Raw genomic sequence first — 11,862 nt, 5'->3', positions numbered from 1 at the left:
GGTGACAAACCCTTTGGAAAAGGCAATGGTATGCCCCTGCTCCTAGCTCTGCTCCCTTGTGCTGCTGCTCTTCTCTCAGCTGGTAAGCCTGTTGCTTATATAAACTGCTCTCTCTCAAGCACTGATGTAGCCGTTTGCTTCCCACCCCACTGGGCTCTGCAAGCTCACTTTATTTTTTCTTGGCTTAATGGGATGTTTACTCCACAGTAGCCTTCCCTCAACACCCAGCAGGAGGGGTGCTGAGCCATCACCCCAAATTTCCCACTGAGGCAGGAGCAGACGTGAAATCCCTCCCTGCCGCAGCTCCCAGTGCTGCTGGAGTTGAATGCTGGTGCCCGAATCACATCGAGGGGGCTTGTGCCCGTCTGAGCTCATTTCTGCCCAGGGAAGAAGCTCCTTGTTTGGTTTGGAGTCTGAGGGATCTTCAGCCTTTACCAGGTTGGGCTGAGGCTGGGATGTGCACCAGAGTCCTGCCATGTCGTGACAGTGCAGCTATAACCAGGCGACAAGGATCTGGCTTGACAACTGCCAGGCTTGTTTCATGACAACTGCCAAACAGCCATCAGGTAGTCGTGATTTCTCCTACTCACTCTGGCTTGGAGAGAGGGACAGAGTAGGAGGGGGCTGCTCTGCTTTTCTTGTAGGAGAGAGAAAACCCAGGTAGCACAGATCCCCCTGTTTCATCTGTCCCCCTTACACGAGTGTGACACTTGCTGTGCTCCCCACCTTCCGTCCTCATCTGATCCCCGCTGTGTGCTGCTCCCGGGGCAGGGAGGGTTGTACCCGTGCAAGTGTTCTTGCAACAGCAATCACACAACCAGCATCACCGGTGTGATCAGGGGCTGTGCACGCTGCCTCCACGATACCTCTGCCACATGCTGGCATCCTCCTCCTCTACACAAGCCTCCACCACTGGGGTAGCTGTGCCTGCTGGTCACAGAATCAGCTAGGTTGGAAAGGACCTCAAAGATCATCCAGTCCAACCGTTAACCCAGCACTGACAGTTCCCAACTACACCATATCCCTCAGCGCTATGTCGACCCTACTCTTAAACACCACCAGGGATGTATGCAGTTTCTTTGAAGAACAAGAGCCCCCTTGAAGTCTGCTTCTTGCTTTCCATGAGCTCTCCGGTGTACACTTGTTGTCTCTGTCTCACCTCCATCCTGCTGTTCTTTCTGACCACCAAAGGCTCCAGCAGTACCATCTGAGGTTCCTCCAGTATTATGCTGGGCAGTGAAACCCCTCATCTTGTCATCACGGACAGCAAGAGTCCCTGGGGGGAGGGCAATAAAGCTGCTAATTAATGAGAGGCTAATCCAGCACCAAGCAGAAGCATGGAAGAGCGGCGTTGCAGTGCGAACCCAGCAGCCTTTGTCTCATCCTGCAGCACACAGCTGGGGCTGGGCGGCGTGGGAGGCTGTGGTGAGCCCACAGCATGCGTGGGAAGCACGGGCTAAGAAATGGATAAGTGGTGGTGCCCGTGTGTGAGATGAGGAGGTGCCAGAGGAGGGTCTGTGAATTAACTGTACCTGGCAACGAGCCTCGGAATGTTTGAAGAGGGCAGAGAGCACCCTGGAGCAATTATTCAGGCACCCAAGGGAGAGAAATAACTGTGTTTGACTCCCGGGCAGTGCAGGGCAGGGAGCGAGTGGCACGTGCTGTAGCTTCCCGCTGCTTGCCAGCTCTCGGCAGCACCAATGGCAGAACAACCTGCTGGAAAACAAGCTGTGCAAAAATAAGGAAACTTGGCCAAAGAAGCAGCTGAAAGCGTAAAATTCTCACAGATGATACTGCTGCTCTGAGGCACTTAGCTCCTGCTTTTAAGCAGCTCTATAGCAGCATCCAAACTGGAAGAAAAAGCGACAGGTGTATATAAGCAAGTGGGTACAAACAAATCAATCCTACTACTCTGCAGTGAACAGCTTGTATTTTTTGAGGGATGTCTTCACATACAGGCAGGCAGAGACAGAGGCATGGTTTTTGATTCTGATATTAAAATCTAGAGAACCATTTGAGTTTTGTCATATCTTCTTCTCAATCTTCATTCTGGAAATATTTTTTTAAAGTATATAGCCATGTGTTGTGGTTTGAGTCCAGAGAGCAGCTGAGCACCACTCAGCCATTCACTCGCCCCTTTCGCCCTCAGTGCTGGGAAGGAGAAAAGCGAATCAAAAGGCTCAGGAATGGAGATGAGGACAGCGAGGGGTGACTTGCCCATTAACAGTCAGAGGCAAAAGACAGGCTCCTTAGGGGAAGAAAAAAAAAAAAGGATGTCACTTTAATTCAAAAACACTAACAATAACAACACTTAATAGACAGAATGGGACAGTACCACATCTTAAAACACCCCCCACCAGCCCTCCCTTGTTCCCAGGCTCAGTTCTGTTCTCCATTATCTCTGCCTCCTCTCCCAGCAGCACAGGGGATGGGGGGTACGGTCAGTTCACCACTTGTTCCTCCAACGTGGGGGAAGCACTCACCCCCTGCTCCCCCGTGTCCCTCTCACGGCAGACAGTCCTCCACAAACTCTCTCCGCCATGCATCCCCCCACAGGATGCGTCTTCTCCAGATGCTCCAGTGTGGGTCACCCCCACGTGTTGCACCTCCCAGCGTGGAGCTACAACAGCGGGGGTTCTTCTTCCCACAGAGTCCTGGGGGTCCTCCCCGGGCCGCAGGTGAATCCCTGCTCCTCTGGGACCTCCATGGGTGCAGGGGGTGGCCCTGCCGTCTGACCACGAGGTACGGAGGGCCCTGCTCTGGCACACCTCCCCCCTTCCTCCTCCTGCCTCCCACTGACCTTGGTGTTCACAGAGGTGTCTCCTCACAACTCCTCCTTAAAGTCACCCCTTGGCCCCAGCTTCCCCTTCTTAAGTATGTTATCACAGAGGAGCGGCCACCATCACTAATTTCCCCAACCTTGGCCACAGGAGGGTCTGACTTGGAGCTGGGGGAGCTTTGAGAATCTTCTGAGAGTGGCCATCCCTGTAGCCCCCTCCCCTGCTACCAAACCCTCACCACACAAACCCAACACCACGTAAATAAAAATACATAGTCATGTAAAGGAGACAATGAGATGTCAACAGATGGCCTTCAGAAAGTGCATGTTGTGTTCTAACAAGGAAAACAGGACATAATGTTGGGTGAGGTAAATGGAAACCTCTAGGATGAGACAAGTTTTAAGGTGGGACATGCTGAAAGCATAAAAACATGTAATGAAGACTATGCCAACATCATTAGAAGGAAGGCAGTTGGTGCTGTGCTGGCTTGTTCCGTTTCTGTGGTGGCAAAAATCTCTGAGATAAGGGCATCACATAAAACAAAAATTTATTTCTTTACATCAGTATCTGCCATGGAGGATGTTGGAAAATTCACATACTGTGCCCTTTCCTATGGCAGAAAAATCTGAAGAACTTTCTCAATCGGAAATGTCAAAAGAGGTTTTGGAAAATATTGATGAAACGGAGAGCAAGGGATTGCCAGGATCAGTCAGGCTTTCCCTGAGGGCTCTGGTGGAATTGCAGCATGGAGCTACTGAGCCACCAACGGGGCCGGGTCCCCTGCTGCTGGGTACCCTGGGTGCTGGCCTCGTTCAGAGGGGAGGCAGCATGTGCGAGTGCAATTTTGGTAAAAGCTCAGAGCCGGGAAACTACAGGCAAGTCCAACTTCTGTACAGAGCAAGTGAGTTGCTTGAAGCTCTGATAGAGAATAGACCAGGGAGATGTGGAAAATGATATCATGGAAGTCGGTCACATTTGCAAAGGAGGAATTAATGCCTTGCAAATCTATTAACATTCTTTCCTGAGGATGTTAGCCAGCTAACAGTGTACTTCCCCAAATCCATGGTAACCTCCCCCCCAGGCTCTTTTCCCAATCTTTTCGTAAGAAACGCACACAAACATCATTTTACGCACTGATAACATAGTTTGCTTAAGAGCTTTTGGTTTTGGGTTGTTGTTTGTTGTTTTTTGGTTTGTTTTTCCCAGATTGGGAGGGAGGTTGCCATGGAGTTACCTATGGATGGGAAACAGACAACCCCATGCATTAGGAAAAGGGGATGAAAAGTACGGTGTCAATGTTTGCACGTCACACGTAAGGTCTGAGGGTAATAATAATAATAATTAAAACGTGAAGAGCTGATGGAGCACTGCAGAAGGGTTCCATGGTGCCGGGTGAGCAGGTGCCAAAACGGCAAGCGGCGGTCAAGGAGAAGTGCCCGCGGTCCCGCCGGCGGAGCCGGGCAGGCCCGGCGGCGGCCCCGGGGGCTCGGAGCGGGCGGGCGCGGCCCGGGAGCGGTGGGACCGGCTTCGGGCGGGGCAGGGGCGCAGCGCGGCGGTTTGCGGGGCCGCCGGCGCTCTGCCCGGGCTGGCTGCGGCGGTGCGGGGCCGGCGGGACCGGGGAGAGGCCGCGGGGGGGCTCCTCCGGCGGCGGGTAACGGAGCCGCAGCCCTCCGGTGCCCCCCGAAGGTGACCGTCCAGGCGCGCCCGGGAGGGACAGGGCTGGGGTGGGGAGGGAGGGGGACACACACAGCACCCACCGGCTGTCCGGCCGGGGCGGGCGCGCCCCGCAGCCCCTTCGGGGGTCCGCCCGCCTCCGCCCGCCCCCCGCCGCGCCGCCGCCCCCGCCCCGCAGAGCCGCGCACAGCGCCCGCCGCCGCCGGCCGCCCGGGGGGGGACGGGGAGCACCGGGCCGGGCCGGCATGGCGGGGGCGGGCGCTGCAGGGCGGCGGCAGCGGCGGCGGCAGGCCCCGGCCGAGCGCTGAGCGCGGCGGCGGGCCATGGGGGCGGCGGCGGCGGGGGGCTGCCGGTGCCCTGCCCTGCCCGCCCGCCGCGCCGCGCCGCCCGCCGCGCCGCCCGCCTGAGCCTCCGGGGGGCTGCGGAGAGACCGGCGGAACCCAGGTGAGCCCTTGGCCCCAGGGGGGGCGGCGGGGAGAGCCGTCGGTTTGGCGCTCCGTCCGGGGTGCTGCCGTTTCCCGGGAGCCGGGCGGCTTCCCCCGGGGGGGCGCGGGCTGGAGCGAGGGGATGGCGGGGCGGGGAAGGGGGGGCGGTCTGCTGTGTCCTGCGGGCCTGCGGGCTCCCAGGCGGCCCCGTGTTTCTCACGGCGGGGCGGGAGGGATGCCCGGCCCCCCCCGGCTCTGGGTGCCCCGGAGCCGCCGGTGGCGGGGAGGTGCCGGAGCAGGGCTCTGCCCCGTCCTGCTGCTTGAGCCTGGGCCGCAGGGTCCGCCGGAGCCGTGCGGGTGGCCCTCTGCGGGGCCCGGGGTGGCGATGGGTTATCCCCTTCCCGGCCATCCCGTCGCCCTGTCGCGGCCTCGGTGGCCCCGGACGGTGGATCTGCGGGAGGTGTGCCCCACGATGCGTGGAGAGGAGGAGGAGGAGGAACCCGGTTCGAGAGGCTCGCGTGGTCTGAATCGGATCAGTGGTGCTGAGCCCCGCTCCCCCCGCGGCGGCTCTCCCCATCCCAGAGCCCCGGCGCAGGGCAAGGCTGGATGGAGAAGGTGGGGCGCAGGGCGGGGAGCGCTGCCACCGCCCCCCGGGTCACCTTGGCATGCTCCCGGGCGGCGACGTTCTCCGTGTTAGTCCGGTATCATGGCAGTTGCTGTCACGGATCGTGACTGATTGAGCTGGAAGAGCAGAGATGAATGCACTTGGCTCCTGGCTTGGGGCTCGTCTGGGTTTTTTTCCCTCATTTCTCCGTTCTAGAGCAATTTGGATGGGATGAGTTTTCCTCCTTGTCAGCAGGAGGGCTGGCAGAGAGACGTGGCTTGCTTTTGGGTAATAGGGATGTGAAAACGTTTGCATCTTTCTCTTCTCGTGTGGCACCTTCCACTTCCCCGTGCCTCAGTTTCCCCATGTCTACAAGGGAAGGGTGGAGGAGAGCACCAGGACGGGATGTGTCCTGCGCCGGGGCCTCACCTGGCACAACGCTGCCTCGAGGGCAAGAGCAGCTCTGGGCCAGGCCCAGGGGAGGCTGAGCCTGTGCCAGGGCTCTGGGTGCTGAGGGCAGGTGCTGAGGGCAGGGGAGGGCTGGCACTGCCTCCCCTCTGGGCAGAGCCCCGGGCAGGGTGCTTCCCCCTGTTTAGCAGCCCTCCATACTCATCCATGCCCCTGCGTGAGCTGCTGGCATCCATGTTGTCCTGCAGCGAGGACATGCCTCACCTGAGTAGCAAACACAAAAAACATGTTTTCTTTTTGTTATAATCTTCCTTTTCTTCTTTTTTTTTTTTTTTTTTTTAAAGAAGGGAGTGCTCTGACCTGCCCTCTGGTCATCTCCTGCCCCCACGGTGCCCACCCTCTCCCTGTGCCTTTGAGCACCAGCGTGGGGCTGAGCCTGCGGCCTCCTGCTCTGGCCGCTCGCTGAGGATCTGCTGCCGTGCTCACCCCCCCCGCGGTGCTGAACTTTCCCTTGCATTTGCTGACTTGCTCTCTGCCTCCTTCCAGAGCGGCCATCGCAAAGCAGCCGCCCGAGCAGTGGGGATGCACCCGCGCTCCTGTATGTAAACAGCTGCTGGCTGGACCTGGGGTGCGATGGTGCAGGGCTGCGGTGGGGTGGGGAGTCGGCTCCGGGGGTGCCGTGGGGTGTGGAATGGGCTCCGAGGGCTGGTGCACCCAGTGCTTGGTGAGGGCATCGACTGGGAGCAGCGGAGCCCCTCGGGTGGTGCGATGCTGCTGCAGGAGCCCATGGGGGAGAGCAGCCTTACCCCCCTCCCCGCCCCGGGGGCACCCTGGCGTGGCTGCTCTCCTGCTTTGGCAGCACAGTGGGCTGCAGCACCACTTCAGAGCCCCAGCTTGTGCATCCTTGCGGGCAGTTTCTGCGGGACCCATGCGTGAAGGGGGTACGTGGTGCTGCTGGCTGGCTGCTCCAGCGTGGGTAGCACCTAAGTGCTGGCACCCTGCGGTCAGAAGGTGTCTGCCTCTTCCCAGGGCTTTGGCTCTGCTGGCACCAAGGCCTGTCCCTGCAGCAGTCCTGCTGTGAAGTCCCCGATCCTGTCCCAGGGGCCAATGCTGCTGGCTGCCAGCAGCTGACTCGGCTTCCTGGGAGGATTTCCCAGTGCGGGGGAATTGGGATCGCTTGTTAAGGAAGGGCATGTGCAGTAGATGCCAAACCACGTCCTCTTTGTACAGTGATGGGTGGGGGAGCACACTGGGGGTGCAACTGAAACAGACTCAGGCTTGGTCCCTCTCCGTAAACGAAGGAGCAGAGTGCTGGCAAAGGGAGGAGGTGCCACCTGACGACTTAGGATGGACAGGGACCCATTGGCCTCGAGTTTCCTGAGGCAGGGGGGCAGCCTCACGCTTTCAGTGAACAACGGCGTGCTTGCAGCGAGCTCTGGAGCTCATTTCTGTCTTGAAGTAAGCTAGTTCGAGCTTTGAACTGAAGCCTGAAAGCATAAAGCCCGGTCTAGCACAGGAGAAGTCATCAAGCGTGAGGCAGTCAGGAGATAAGCCGGTCTTTGCACCAGCCGCCTTTGTGTTTTGCTTCACCGCCTGAGCTCGTGAGAGCTGACCTGCGCACTGGGGGAGAGCAGGGAGCAGGGCTCTGGGACTTGCCCGTGGGTCTGCAGAACTCGGATTTTGCCTCCGGTTGCAGCCCTGTGATACAAGGAAGATGCTTTTATGATTTGCTTGGCAGCTGCTCCCTGGCACTGAAGGACAAAGCCTTAAGTCCTCAGTGCTGGTCCTTCCCCACTCCTCCTGAAACCAGCCACAAGCCTCTCTCCTGATTCGTACCCATGAGTTTGGTGTCATTCGCCAGGGCAGCTCCAGCCATGGGCACCACATTTCTGTAGTGAAGGAAGTGTTTATATAATGATCAAGTTGGCTGCTGCCTTAAGGAGCCTCCAGCCTGGATCTAAACAAAGCTCAGATCACCTGGGGGTTCTCTACCAAATGAGCCCCCCAGCATTGCCGGGGCCAGGGGCAGCAGGTCTGCTCTCATTTCTCCTGCTGTGGGGCAGAAAACAGCCCGAATCCCCCGGGGCTGAGATGCTTTTCGATGCCGCCTTCCCCTCCCAGGGCTCAGCTCTGGCATCGCTGGGTTATGTCTGCAACAAGACGGGGGGGACATGAACTGATATAATGGGGCCTTTTGCTCCCTGGCAGAGCAGATCTTGTTTTCATGTGCTCTCTCCCACCCAGCACCCGTCTGCAGCACCAGTGCTGTTGGGTTGCTCTGGCTTTGAAATTAGAGGACAGAGCAGGGAATCCACATCAGCCAGGGAGAAACGCTTGGGAACAGGACAGGAAATGTGGTCCCATCCATCCTCAAGCCGTGCAGCTCGGGGAAGTGGTGGCCTTGGACACTGTGGGCTGGAAGATGCCTCTGAGTTGTTGAATTGTTTTCCAATCGATCCAGGCTACCTAAACTACAGTCTTTTTTCCTTCTGTGGCTCCTGCTGGGAATGTTTAGATCCTTGCTGCTTGAAGGGCTGGTAATCTCTGATCTGGCTGAATATTATCTCTGTGGAGTACAGTGGCAGTCTGTTGGCGTGGCAGTACTGTCGTTTGGGTTCAGCACTGCTTTCCCTTCTGTCGTTCTCCCTCAGATGGTTGTGAGGGATGGCTCTCCTTCTCAGGGTGGAGATGGATGGCTCCTTCACAGCCTTCTGGGGTGAGCTCTGCTCATCCTCTGCTCTGACCTGTTCTGGTGGAAGTTGTCCTTTCCCAAAAATGAAGGGTCAGAGGCGGGTTGGGGGAGGCCCTACATGCACCACAGCAGAGACTTCTGCAGCCAGGACAGACATGGTGGCCAGGAGCTGCCCTTGGGAGCTTGGCAGCCAACAAGCCCCTTCGCCCCACTCAAAGTGATGACCAGGGCTGGGTGTGGGATGGTAGAGGTACCTCGAATCTGGCACAGCCACAGTTGGACTCAGGGAGCACAACGTCCGGTTTTAATTTGTGTGTGGCTCAGCAAGTGCTCTCACGTGTTCACAGATGGACCTTTTCTTCCACAAGGGTGCACGGATCCTCAGCTGTGTAAACATCAGCATGTCTGCATAGCCATGCCTTGTGGTCCCTGCTAAGTTTAAAGAGACTCAGGGCTCTGGTCCCGGTTCACAGAGCTGTTTGGTGGGGGAGTTGCATCCCCCTTAGAAGCTGGATCCCTGCACAGCCCTGTCCTGTTGTAACTTGGAGTCAGATGGCCCACTCCATCCCGGACCCAATCCATCCCCACATACACAGCCTGAGCACGCAGGACTGATGCCCAGTGACGTTGGCAACACTTCTGAGCTCCCTTTGCTGTTCTCTCTCTCTCCTTTAAATTAATCGGGAACTGGCCACAGCAGCCAATCAATAGTGAGATTTATCTCTTAAATAGCGGTATTGATTGCCTAGGAAGCCTGGTTTTGTATTGATAGATACGTACACATGCAGACAAGCCCCGTGCCAGGTCCCAGTGGTGAAAGGCACAGTGTGACGCGTGGAGGTGGCTTGTCACCGGTGGGGGCATACATGTGTGTCCACATGAGGGACGTGCAGCTCCCTATCGGAGAGCAAGGTGATAAACCCCAGGGTCTCTGGGTACAAATCCTTTTGTATCTGTCCAGCGTTATCGTGCTGCCTTGACCACTCTTGGGTTTCTAGTCCTTTCTTCCTAATACGTGACGTTGCGATGCAAACACCTCTGCCAGCTTACACTGCCTCTTCGTTCGCGGGTTGGGTGCTGTATCCTTCCGTAGGAGAAGACGTGCAGATGTCTGCCCACAAATTGTGTGGTTCCTCAAAGGTCACTGACCATGCAGGGATTCCTCATGTGGAAGACTTGGGATAGATGTACAAAACAAAGTCTGCCGTAGCATTGCCCAGAGGGGCAGGTTGGAGAGCAGGATGGAGGAGATGGGCTGGACCCGTCCTACCAGGGAGAGTTTTTCTTTGTGCCGCTCCCCGGGCTGGCAGTGTGGGCTGTGAGCCGACGCATGCGGGAAGCGCGGTGGGACCTGGCTCAGCTCCGAGCAGGTGGAGCCGTGGGAGTGTGACGGGAGACGGCTCGCTGCCGTGTCTGCTTGGGGAAAGGCAAAGTGTGCTGCCACTCTCGAGCCGTCTCCCTCCAGGTAACGGGGAGCGGGGTGGAGGAGGGCTCCCGTGGGCTGTGGGGGCTTTGCTGGCTCTGTGTCCTCGGGGCTCGGAGTGGCTCCTGTCCCTCGGAGGTGGCAGAGGGCTTGCAGCAGCTGGAGTCGTGGCACTCTGCTCAAGGTCCCGTTGCCTAGCTGCCTGCACTGCGCGCGCCTTCGTAGCGCAGGAAGCACGGTGTGGAGGCAGCCCCTGATGCGGGGGGGGAGCCGCTGTGGGGAGCACTGTAAGAGAGGGGCCGGGGACTGGAGCTGAGTGTGAACCAAGCTGTTGTCCTTTTAGTTTTGGGCAGTGCCACTAGCCTCTTCCTGAAGCAGCACCATGTGCTGGGAGCCTGGCTGCTCCGTCCTCCAGGGTCGTGGAGCACAGCCAGGGTGCAGTGATGCTCGTGAGAGGAATTGCAAAACCTCTCGCCAGGTTTGCCACAGCAAAGTTCAGGCTGTGGCCATTTTGCGTTGCTGCTGCAGAGCCACATTGGCCAGCCTCGCCCAGGGCTGGGAGCCTTACGGCCACCGCAGCCGCAAGCCTCGCTCGCCTCACCACGTGTGCGAACTCGCGCTCGCTCTGTGCGGCATGACAGAGCGTGGCCCCGTGTCCCGTGCCTTGCGCCCTGCCTTGCTTTGGACCGTGCTGTCTGGCGCTCTGCTCTCTCTGGGGATTAGCTAAGGCTGAGAAAAGTGTCAGTGGCGCTGGCACCGGCAGCTGAAGCGGCACGGATGATCCGTAGAGTCAGATTGCTGAAGCCCGGCAGGTCGGGGCTTGGAAGACCCGTGTGTGAGTGTGTGTCACTGTTTAGCTAATCAACAGGCATAGGAAGTTCTTGGGTGCTGCCGTGCCTGTGCGTACGTGCATATGTATATGTGTCTGTATGTGTGTATGTATGGATGTGTAGTACTATAGCATCTTGCTACTGTTTGGACCCCGTTTTTCTAGACAACGCCTGCCCGCAGCGAGCACCCGGTCGCCTGATCTTAGCAAGCCAGTCTATGCAGGGATCTCTGGAAAGAACAGTTGGGGTTTTATGAAGCTGGCATAATTTACAGCTAAAATAGCACACCAGAAATATGTCCAATCTCCTTTGTAATCTTGTTTTCATTTAAGCCTCCAGGATGGTGATGGGGGGAGTAAGGAAAGCAAACTGCAAAGGGAGTTTATTACCCGTGCCGGGGAGATTTGCGTGCTGTTCTGTGCTGAATGACCTCAGTGTGCAGAGGTTAAAGCTGGCTGTGGTGCTCCCCAGATTAAAGGGGTGTCTCCTGCCTATACGGGGGACCTTGGCTGCAAATCCTTTTGCAGATGGCTGCATGGTGTGCTCAGGACCATCCTCGCCATGGAGCCATCCCAGTGCCTGCTCCCACGATGGGGCAGAAGGAGTGATGGTGATGCATCAGTGACCATCATGTTTGTGTCGGCCTTGGCTTGCTCACCAGGAAAAGGAATGAAATTATCTCGCTGCCGCTGCCTTTGCGGGTTGCGTTTCTCTTTAGTTTTCAAACCACATATTGTCCCAGATCTCCTGCCAATAGCAGGGAGCGAACTGATAATGCAGCTGCTATTAATAAAGCAGCGTTGTTACATATTCATATCAATCAGACTTCTAATTCCACAATATTTAAAAAAAAAAAAACAAAAAGCAGCGCTTCACCAGGGTGATGGCGGAAGGTGTCAGGTGGGATGGCGCTGGAGATGTATTTCACTAGAGTTGGCAGAACCTGCTCCCCTCACATTCCTTCTCTTGGGGTTTCCCGTGCTGATCTGGGCCTGGGGTCCTCACCCACCTTCCTCTTGGCCTTCC

General features: G+C 57.5%; 1 protein-coding gene across 3 annotated transcripts in view; it reads left to right on the top strand.

Annotated features, from left to right (window-relative positions):
- The first annotated feature begins 4,786 nt into the window (after positions 1-4,786).
- Positions 4,787-11,862, top strand: part of FRMPD3 (FERM and PDZ domain containing 3) — a 67,969-nt gene continuing 60,893 nt past the window's right edge. For all 3 annotated transcript variants that reach the window (XM_074915194.1, XM_074915195.1, XM_074915192.1), the window contains exon 1: positions 4,787-4,898. The gene's annotated coding sequence lies outside the window, so the exon portion shown is untranslated. The remainder of the gene's footprint in view (positions 4,899-11,862) is intronic.

The sequence above is a fragment of the Athene noctua genome, chromosome 11 (genome assembly GCF_965140245.1).
Source record: "Athene noctua chromosome 11, bAthNoc1.hap1.1, whole genome shotgun sequence".
NCBI lineage: Eukaryota > Metazoa > Chordata > Aves > Strigiformes > Strigidae > Athene > Athene noctua.
The sequence above is the reverse complement of the archived record's forward strand: the minus strand, read 5'-3'. Positions and strand labels throughout refer to the sequence as shown.